The following is a 9,379-nucleotide window of genomic DNA, read 5'->3' as shown; positions in this document are numbered from 1 at the left end:
TGCTCTCCTATATGCATTACTGAACAAGGAAATTAGTGTGCGGGGGCGGGGGGGGGCGGTGCATGCTGTCTTTATTTCCATTCCATTTCATATGAGTGAGGGTGCTGAGGGGGCGGGGTCGGCCCCAGGGACAGGCGTGTCTCTGGGGTGTGCTGCACGTGTCCTGTTACCGTGATACAGTGAGTGTGTGTCATCACCCGCTTTAGTGTCCTTCAGAAAGGCATGTACTGTATGCAGCAGAAATTCCTGGTGATGATGACAGCTTGGAGCTGGAGCAATAAGATATTACTGGTACCAGTAGTGGGACTTGCTGGGAGGCTGCATGTTTATACACTGCTCTCCCACACTAGATCATTTTTCTGATAACTCGACAGTTAATTATATCTACTTATGTGTACATTTCCCTAAAAAGGCTGCAGTGAAAAGTACACTATATGGAAAAAGCTGCCCAACCTTCATTCTGAATCAAACAGCTTAATTATACACCTGTATGTCAGCAATGGGAATGGCTTATGTGACCATTTTCGGTAGTTGCTATGGGTATCCCAGTACTTTTGTCCATATAGTGTATGTGCTTCAATCTTCAATCTTAACCCTAATTTTTATATACAGTACATATGAACAATAGAGCTAATTAATTAATTAACGGGAGTAAGCAGTGTTCTAACGACCTTCCGGGACTGTCATGTGACTCGGATGCTGGGTGATGTATCCCTGAAGTATATATGAGTGTCCCGTGGAAACCCTCCACCGCCCCTGCACAGAAACCAGCATCTGCTTCTTATTAAAACCGCCCCGTGGCCTGGGGGGGGTGGGGGATGGGGGTGTCGCGAAGGGTTCATCAGGATCAGCCAATCAGCAGTTGGCTCCAAAGTAGGTCAGGGTGCGGCTTGTTGCTGGGGTGCGTTCCTGCCGTGTTCCCCCATCCCGATCCCAGGCGCGCGTCCCGTGAAGGTCACCACTTCCCTCCGTCTTCCCGTCTCTTTCGAGGGAAAAATCAGGTGTGGGATTTAGCATAAATGAATTTCTTCCCTTTCCGCTTCAGTAGGTCGGCCTGTAAGGTAACACAAGTGCATTTTTTTCCACCCTTTTGAATGCAGTGGAAATCGGAGCCAAAAGCAGGTCATTTGCTGTTGTATTTCCTCTATAAGAGGGCTGGAGACATGCTTTATTAGGGGGAAAAATTAAAATAGGCAACCTGGACTATTTCCCTATGCCGGAAACCCTGCCTTGTGGCTTTTTGTTTCTATAAATCAGAATTAATGACTCTCAGTAGTTAAATTAAGTCGTAAAATCTGGCATCGTCCTAGCGTCGCGCGCACACATCCATTTTATCCTGACAGCTGCTGAACGCCTTACTCGCGATGTTACACATTTCTGTAGCCTCATCATTAAAAGTTTGGCTCCTGAAAGTGATGATGCAGAGAATAGCGAGCCGCTCTTCCCACCGGGTCGGATGGGCAGCTTGGCCCCAGACCGGCGCAGGCTGCCCAGTGGGGTCGTCCTCCCGGAGCTCTCACGGTTCATTCGGTGGCGCTGTGGAAACCAGCCACTGGTACCTGTCACCCTCTGTGCCCCGTGTCCTCTGTACAGGCGCAGGCAGCAAGGTCATTACATCTGTTCCCCGCAGGATTGTGGGAAATATCATCGAGTGCTGGTTTTTGACTCCGTCCTGCCGCTATATTAATTATGTTTTTCCCACTAAATACGGCCATAGGTGTCAGATTTAATAACAGCCAGGAGAGAAAGGTGACTCGTGTGAATAAAAATACCCCCCAAACTTGATTTTGCCTGATGCGCAGACCTTGGCGCATCCACCAGATTCCTTTGAGCATTTCAAACAAAGTGATGAAATACGGGAATGATTTTATCTGCAAAATCAATGTATATTCAATATGTGTTATTATAATATTACCTGGTGTGAGCACACTGCCACTGTTTTGATAGGTGAACGTATGTTTGACCATAATAGAAGTCAAATTTGACGCATCGCTGCAGCCAAGGTGAGATGCGTGGACGTTTAGCTACCTGCTGGGAACCAACTTCAACTGCTATGGAAGAAAACTAAAAGTGGATAAACCGTTTACAGTAGTTTCTTCTTCCTAAGTTTTGGTGGCTTGGGGTTAGGGATTGTTATCCATGGTGGAAGTGAGTGAGAGAGACCCCCAGAAATGCAAAAACCATGGGTAGTCTTTCATCATCCATCAGAAGGGGTTTTTTTCCCCTGACTGCTGTTTTTTCTGATGGTCAGCAGCCACTAACTTTTAGAGAGACAGCTAGACAACTTGTAGATTGTTAGCCTAATGTGTGTACCAGTCTATGCTGCTTTATATCAGTGTGTACCAGTCTATACTGCTTTATATCAGTGTGTACCAGTCTATACTGCTTTATATCAGTGTGTACCAGTCTATACTGCTTTATATCAGTGTGTACCAGTCTTTTCTGGTTCGTAGATTGTTAGGTTAGTGCAGGGCTATTCAAATCACGGCCCTCAAGGGCCGAGCACTGCTGGTTTTCCAGCTTTCCTTTACCTGAGAGCCAGTTGTGAAGCCTCTGGCCAATTAGAGCCAGAAATTATTAAGCTAACTACCTGGGAAACTTGAAAACAAGGCCTGGATTTGGAATCGAGGGCCAGATTTGAAAAGGGGGGGCTTAGTGTCTGTCAGTGTATACCAGTCTATACCATTTATATCAGTCTGTACTGGTCTTTACTTGCTTGTAGATTGTAAGCTTGTTGTATACCAATCTATACTGGTCTATACCTCTTTATATCGATCTGTACTTGCCTTTACTGGCTCTTAGCAATGTTGCTAACTCTCACACCTCTCCCGTGAGATTTTGTGCAAGAAATCTTATGGCATATCTGTATTATTCCATTATAAGCCTAAAATTAGCTACTTCAACAGTGCTGGAGTAGTTTGCAAACCTTACAGACTATTTACAAGGTAATAAAACTGTTACATACATTTAAATGCATGTGCAGACTTGTCAACCAAAGTTGACAACCCTTTCATAGATTGTTAGTCTATACAAGTCTATTCTGCTTAATATTCTGTACTGGTCTTTGCTGGCTTGTAGACTGGTATATACTTAACTTAGAGTATACCAGTTTGTAGCACTTTATATTGGTTTGTACTGGTCTTTGCTGGTTTGCTCTGAAGGAGATCGTCAGTCAGCTGACACAATGTCATCCAGCCACACTGGCGTTTTTGGGCAGCTCTCTAAATTGATCACGTGTCACACGTTGTCCCCGCCACACCCCCCTATCCCCTTCACCGTTCCCCTCTGCCTGTCACTATCCCTCCATTAATATGGTGGCTGTTATTTATTGTCCTGACCACCTTGTTTTTTTGTTATTTTGGTGGCACTGAAACGCCGGTTGAGTGGTACCGAGAACACCTCCATACTTTCTCCCCTCCAGGAGGTACCATGGCGACAGGCTCCATGGAACATAGCATCCGCATGTCATTACAGCTCTCCCTACTCTAGGTCTGTCCCTCTTCCCGTAATGACCATGCACGGGTGGCCGCGAGGTTGGGGTTCGACCGCGGCTGGCGGTGAGGGGGTGTCGGGAGCCTCAGGTGCAGAGAGGCCGGGGGGCATGGGGGCACGCCTGACATTTGGCAGGGAGATGCTCATTACTCACCAGGGAGCGGGGGGTGCGGTTTGGGAGATGTGGGTCCAGCTGCTGCCATTCTGCTGGCCTTATTAAAAGTGAACCTGGGTACAGTGGCTTCCTCTGACCCTGACGGCGAGGGGTGGGGGGGGCGCAGAGGAGAGACAGGCTCTGGCAGTCTGACAGGAGCGCCCCTGGTCCGGGGCGGTTAATGTCCCGTCACGCAGACTATTGTGCTTGTTAGCGTGGCCATTCATTCACACCACCCGACACGGGGCAATGGATTTGCGTCACTCGGGGCGACCGCTACCCAACTCCAGTTTCATTATCCACGGATATGAAGCCTATAGTGGGTGGGACTACCTAGGCTCTTCACTAATTGGCATCGCATGTGAATATCCAACCAATCGTCTTGTCTCGCCGACGAAACGCTTGTTTTGCTTAGTAAGCAGGGAGAGATCATCGCAAGACCATGTGCTGGACTGAGAGCAATTCTAGCAAATTCATCCATCCATTTTCTGAAACCACTTGCTCTTTTCAAGGTCACAGGGGTTCTGGAGCCTATCCTGGATACTACAGGCGCAAGGCAGGGAACAACCCAGGATGGGGCATCAACTCATCATAGGGCACAGTCACACACACCACACCTATAGGCAACTCCAATTGAACTCAGCATGTTTTTGGACTATGGGGGTGGGGGGGGGGGGCAGGGAACATCACAGCGACACAGAGAAAACATGCAAACTCCACACACATGGAGTCAGGGCAGACACTTGGACAACGGTCCCAGGGCTATGAAGCAACAGGGCTAACCAGTGTGCCACTGTGCCACCCCATCTGATTAATTCTATATAAAATAAGTATGGAAAGATGTCAGGGTTAACTGCAGGAATCTGTTCTAACATCCCTGTGAGAAGTTCAGCTCCTCTTCTCTGTGCTCTGTCATGTGGCACCCCCCCCCTCCCCCCCCCCCCCCTTCATGTCTCCTTCACAGTTCGCTGTGTACCATGTGCCCAAAGCAGGTTGTCCGAAGATCACAGTCGTCCACAGTGGATCTGCGCAGAGTAGCCCGGCCCAGACGAGAGATTGTCCGGCAATGGAAACGCACCCGTATTTAACCCGGGACCCTCAGGTCATTCCTGGCTTTATTGCTGATGCTTCATTCGCTGTATGTTTGCTCTTTTTATTTATTCCTCTCTCAGACATCGGTGTTATTTTTTGGGGAAAACAGCATATGGTCTTGATGTAGGGCGACAAAGGCTGTCGTTGGGGTCTCGCAATAATAACGTGCTGTTATATTCTGCCTTTTACGACACAGTGGGGGCTATGGGGGGGGATGGGAGAGGTCCTCCAAGTTTTGTTTACAACATTCTGTTCATTTCTTTTTGTTGATGTAGAAAGAGAGCTGATTCTGGGTGGCAGTCTGGCTATTTGAGCAATTGAACCCAAATAAGTGGAACCAGTTCTGTAAATGTCTGTCGATCAGTGAGATGATCAGATCTAACACCTTGTCTCTCATGGCCATGGAAATGCCTGGTTCTGGTTGCTCATTCCAGGCAGACTCTGAGGTTGGGACATAAAGACACGCACCTGTGTGCCAGATGACCTGGGGACTGGGGGCAGGGGACATGTACAAGGGACGTTATTGGCAGAGAGACATTACCTGAAAGAAAGCAAGAGTGAAAGAAAAGAAATGAAATATCTGTACAGCACATTTAGTCAACAATTACTGATGTATAACAATAACCTCATTACTTCCTATGTACAGTTATATACAGATAACTAACTTATTTATAGGTATCTATGATGTAAGATTAAAAACCTAGTTAGAGATGGTGTAGACATTTTTATTTTTACAATTATGTGGACAAGGAGTCATAAAAAAGCATCAAATTAATACAGAATAATTTAATGTGAGGTTTAGTGTGCATATCCCTATACTTATGTATGTGAAATTTTCCCAAAGGTGCAAAAATTTTATTAAGATAATCAGTGAAAGGCAAGCCAGTGTCACTAATGAAGAAAGCTGTTGTTTTGTTCTAGCACATTCTTTAAAGGGCTGCAGTAATGTGAGCCAAAGTGCTTGCCCACCCCAGTGGATGCTGGGATTTCTCGAGGATGCCTTGCTGATTGGCTAACAGTAGGGGCACCATCTTCACTCCTGGCTTTAAACTGTCTTCTGTAATGTGCAATATATATGCATCAGACCCGTACAAGTCTAACATGTGTGAAAAGCTTAACCATACGCTTTTTTTTCTTCCTCAGTGCTTTGACCACAGCGGGCTGCCGACGAGAGAGCGAGGTTTGTGAGTTTTTGCATAATTTGAGAAATCTGTATTTCCCCTGTTCCCAGGTTTCAAATGTCTTTAACCTCCGTTAAGGCTGAGATATCGATGGGCTTGAATAATTTAAGCAGAAATACTCCAAAGCGACATATAGCTGAATAAATTAAACGGAATGTGTGCCTCCTGCTTGATCAAGCTGCAAATAATTTGGATTTCTGTTCATTTCTAATTAATCAAAACCAAAATTGAGCAAACACTAGCTGAATTGACAGCAGTATGTAAAATGACCGAGTGATGATGTATTTTGAGAAGTAATTTTTCGGTGGCTTGTTTGCCGTGTTGCTCTGGCTAATGAGTTGTGTTATAGGTACCACTAGATCAAGACCTTATCACTCTTATTGTATTTGTCATAAATCGATGCATAAGTGAACAACCCTGATGCCAAAATGGCAGGTTGGAAAGACAGAAATCACAGAGAAAGGAGGCAGGATTAGGCAAACGCAGAGATACTTCTTAACCGTGTTAAACTTATTGCTAAAATACTAAAAAGTCTTATAAAATGCTTATAATATGAATCCCTTTTCCCTGCATGGCAGCAGGACTCTGAACTCTGTGGTAGAGGAAACCTTTGATCCAGGACAGAAGCTGCCCCCCCACCCATCATTAAAGAGGGGAGGATAATCGGATCCTGGCAAGGGGGACATTCTGCTGGTCTCCAGTTGTGTAACTGCCGGTGTAGAGGTGAGGGAGTAAAATCTGTTTCTCATTTTCACACTTTTTGTTGAGTTTCAGTCATGAACGAAAAGTCAGACCTGTCGAACCAAAGGTTTGTGTCAAGTCAAGTGAAGTGGGCTTTAATGTCCTACCATACATACACAGGTGTACTGTGGCATGGAATAACGTTCCCCAAGGCCTCCAGCATAACATGCAAGAGACAGTAAGAGACAAGGGTAGGGTTTTCACAGGACTTGCAGTGCAAAACACATGACAACATGAAACTGGGGAGCTGTGCACAAGGGTTTATATACACAATGCAATGTGCTCAGATCATCAGAAGGAGGCCTCACCTTGAACAAGTCTGTCAACCTCACCTCAAGATACATGAACATCCCTGCTGAATGGAGTTACATGTTATAAAATTGATAAAAATTTCTTCGGTTTTCTAAGATCTAAACCACAAGTAAGCTGACATGATGTCATGCTTATGTTCTCATTTAGCCAGATTCTTTACCTGACTCTAATTAAGTCTTCTGTCTTCATCAGCAGAGAGAAAACACACCTTTTCCTGTGGCTTATTAGTGAGGCGTCACCCCCCTCCCCCCCCCCAAGCTGGCTGTGAGATGTCACTCCGCAAAGCCGCGGAAAGCAGGTGTAGCGGCACGCGGCTTCGCGGCTTGATGGGGAGCCGCTAACCTGTCTGCGGCGTTTCTATAAACAGTAAGCAAGCTGTGAAACGCTTCCATATTCCGAGGGCCGCTTATCATCCCGCTCCGTCTCCATGGTAACTTCCACACTTCCTCCCCTCGGGTCCCGGTCTCTATCTTACTTGCGGTGTTCAGCGGGATGATCGATACCGGCTTGTGCACAGCAATGCGTTTCGGTCGCTGACATGGTTGTGCCTATAGGACCATGTTACGACCACTTTACGACCTCACCGAGAAGAGAGACCACCCGGCAACCCATTTCACCATCGTCTTTTCTGTTTAAATTAGTACTCGTTTTATTTATGAATATGAAGGCCTGTGGTGAAACGATTTAGTTAAGAACACCACCCCTCCCCAACACAAAAGGGATTTCATTCTCTGTATAACGTCATAATGGCAGTTCACCAAATTTTGTGAAACTTAAAACCATCGAGGCGTTTTCTCGCTGCTCCGATCTTCTACGATGGTTGGCTAGTTGTAATCCAACAGGAGCTACGGCATTCACACCCTCTCCCCACCGGTGCTACACCATGGATCGAGCCCCCATTCCCACAGAGCCCACGTCGGAAGCAGAGCGTGGGCGTACGCGCTACCCTTCACATGTCGGCTCAGAGTGGGACGGACTCGCCGTCCCTATGATCTGCCGCGTGTAGGCGGGGGGGTGGTGGGGGGTTGGGGGGGCCTGAGGTCGTGTTATTGAACGCCCGCTGTCCTCGGCCTGAAGCGGGCGAAGCCATCCTCACGAGAGAATCCGCTCCACGGTCAAGCTGCACCTTCAGCAAAGTGCCCCCCCTCCCCCCCCAATCCTGAGTGCCCTTGTTTCTTCATCTAGATCCTGCCGATGCTGGAGACCACACAGCAGCCTCTTCAGCATGCTCTCCCAGCTCGAGCGCTCTGGCCGACTCCATTTCTGCATGTATACAGGCTGTGACCACTCATTAAGACATGTGTCACTGCCCTTTAAAATGTACATTACTAAATAAGATTGGTAAGCAAAATGACATTGTTGGGGATGGGGGCTGGCCCCGGTGGTATTTGTTTGGTTCACACAGTCCAACAGAATGTTCCCTTTTGCTTATGCGTGCTGCTGTATGTCAGGCGTTAAAAATAATAGTTCTGTATGCCACCAGGGAAGCAGCCAATGAGATGGGGTGAAAATTAAAAAAAAAAAAAAACTTAACAAGATATGAGCAATTGTCATTTTTTTTCTGGCTCATAAGGCCGAAGTCATTGCAGGAGACTGTTGGTTATCCGCCCCACGTGTGGGAGTCTGCTGTGGACTCACACCCACCTTCCGACTCCCCCATCTAACTCCCCCCCATGCCTGGAGAAGATCTCGACTCCATTGGTGCTCTTGGGAAGTACTGCCTTTGGATGACACCCCCCTCCCCCCCAGTGCAGAGTGCTCAGCCCTGGGTCCAGGTTTTCATGTAACGGATGATATTTCGCAAAGCCTTATGGGAAAGAGTCCACCCTACGGGCTTGAGTGAATGCTGCATGGGGTTGGGGGGGAGATCGATGTGCGATCCTAGGAATGCTGGCTGCCGTTTCCTTCTGAGCGGCTCTGGGGCTCAGAGGCATGTGCCCCCCCCCTCAAAGGAACACCAACCCCCCCCCCCCAATCTCCACTGTGAAACTCGCCAAGGGATAGTGTGTGCTGTTGCTGGGCTTCTGGGGTGGGGGTGGGGGGGGGGCATCCCACGCACCCCAGTGCCGTTTATCTTCTCACAGCACAAAGCTGCAGATCTTGGGGAGAGAGCCAGAGCCGGTGCCCCCCCGCTGCCCCCCCCCCATGTTGTTTGTCAGGTTTACAGCCCTGTTTCTCTAACCACGGCAGCGGAACAAAAAGCCCTTTTCCGGAGCTGAAGGGCTGAAGCGGAGCCTGTTATCTCTGTGCACGGAGAAAAGGGCCAAAGCTTGACAGGACAGCCAGGAAAAACCTGCCAGATTATCCAGAACATTTATTCATCCCAGTTAGGACTCATTGCTGCCTGATCTGTGCCCCGTCTGCAGCCACATGGTCCCAGTAAATCTCCTTGTCGTTGTGAGCACTG

General features: G+C 47.7%; 1 long non-coding RNA gene across 2 annotated transcripts; it reads left to right on the top strand.

The window, feature by feature from the left end:
• Positions 1-5,665: 5,665 nt before the first annotated feature.
• LOC140578878 (uncharacterized) lies at positions 5,666-8,500 on the top strand. Of its 2 annotated transcripts, XR_011983175.1 has the most exons (4): positions 5,666-5,918; positions 6,501-6,642; positions 7,165-7,338; positions 8,158-8,500. It is a non-coding gene; the product is annotated as an uncharacterized lncRNA (long non-coding RNA). The 2 variants fall into 2 exon arrangements; XR_011983174.1 differs by lacking the exon at positions 8,158-8,500 and having other exon boundaries at positions 7,165-7,905.
• Positions 8,501-9,379: the final 879 nt, after the last annotated feature.

This window comes from Paramormyrops kingsleyae, chromosome 1 (assembly GCF_048594095.1).
Source record: "Paramormyrops kingsleyae isolate MSU_618 chromosome 1, PKINGS_0.4, whole genome shotgun sequence".
In the NCBI taxonomy this organism is placed as follows: domain Eukaryota; kingdom Metazoa; phylum Chordata; class Actinopteri; order Osteoglossiformes; family Mormyridae; genus Paramormyrops; species Paramormyrops kingsleyae.
The sequence above is the reverse complement of the archived record's forward strand: the minus strand, read 5'-3'. Positions and strand labels throughout refer to the sequence as shown.